The 1,198-nt window shown below is 36.7% G+C and overlaps 1 protein-coding gene across 18 annotated transcripts in view; it reads right to left on the bottom strand.

The window, feature by feature from the left end:
• LOC108626531 (THAP domain-containing protein 1-like) overlaps window positions 1-1,198 on the bottom strand; it is a 7,816-nt gene that overhangs the window by 750 nt on the left and 5,868 nt on the right. The gene's annotated exons all lie outside the window — the stretch shown is intronic.

The raw sequence follows: 1,198 nt of genomic DNA, 5'->3' as shown, positions 1-1,198 counted from the left end.
AAGTATATTATAATAAATTTCACTTTGTGACGAATAAAAAAAGCGTGCGCTTCTCACTATATCCAAACGCCTTCTCTAAAGTCCAGAGTGCTAACCATTACTAATCCGAACCGTTACTAGCGTCGCTAATGTCTATTACGGTAAGGGATCTTAACATATTTGTTCTTCAACACATCGACACCTATTTTTATTAATATTTCGAAAACTATTGAGCGTTGGCACCAACATTGAAACATGTATTGTTGTACTACATCTACACTACAACATATGTGAGACTCATCAAAATCCGTGTCGCACATATGTTGGCCTCCCCTTGTTAGTAGATTTTTGATTTTCTCCAAATAAGTGTAATGATTGTTACGATGATTTAATGAAATGTATTTCAATAAGCAGTATTGAAGAGGTGTAGACGCGAGGCAGAGGGGACGTAAACAATGATATGTGATAGTGACAGTTTTATCTCATAATAGCTAACAAGGGGACTATACGGGTCGGGATCACAGATTTTGTTGAAACTTCGTACAATTGTAGTAATCCACTAGGACAGCATATACACCTTCAATGTTGCCGCAAACATCCAGAGGTTTTCGAGAAAATTGCAAAAGAAGTTTGACGCGTCCTTATCTTCCCTTGCCTTACGACTATGAACAAGCAGTGGCGGCGGCCCAGTGGTTAACGTTCTAGCTTGGTAACCGCTGGGTCGATGGATCTAGTCTCTTTCGTGTATTCTTTTTCTTCTTCTTCCCTTGTGGTAGTTCTCTTTAATTTATGTCTTTTCCTACTTCAATTTTTCATTCTGTTCTTTTATTCATATTATGTTATAATTCTTGTTGCAGATGCCATTCTATAGAACGGCAGCCTACTTCCTTCTGGATTTTATCGGCTTATTTGGTGAGTAACATATTGCTGATGATGTTAAAGTGTGTGCTTGCGTGTTTGTCTATGCTATAAAAGATTTTTATATGTGTTCTATGAGGTTTGCTAATTGTGTGTTACTCAAATTTCTGTTACAGATTCTTCATTTAGGAGTGTCACATCTGTGCTTAGTGGTTCCAGTTCTCTTTATCTTTGTCGAGTGAGTATCCTATTATTTATGAAGACGTTGGCTGATAGTTACAGAATGATCCTTCTTTGTGTATTAAACTTAGCTATCCTTTTTCCTTTTTTCATTTAGTTACTAATAGTTTTGTTGTAAGGG

Source organism: Ceratina calcarata, unplaced genomic scaffold (assembly GCF_001652005.2).
Source record: "Ceratina calcarata isolate Rehan_Ccalc_2016 unplaced genomic scaffold, ASM165200v1 scaffold412.2, whole genome shotgun sequence".
Taxonomy (NCBI): Eukaryota; Metazoa; Arthropoda; class Insecta; order Hymenoptera; family Apidae; genus Ceratina; species Ceratina calcarata.
Note: the sequence above shows the minus strand (reverse complement) of the source record. Positions and strands in the feature narration are given on the sequence as shown.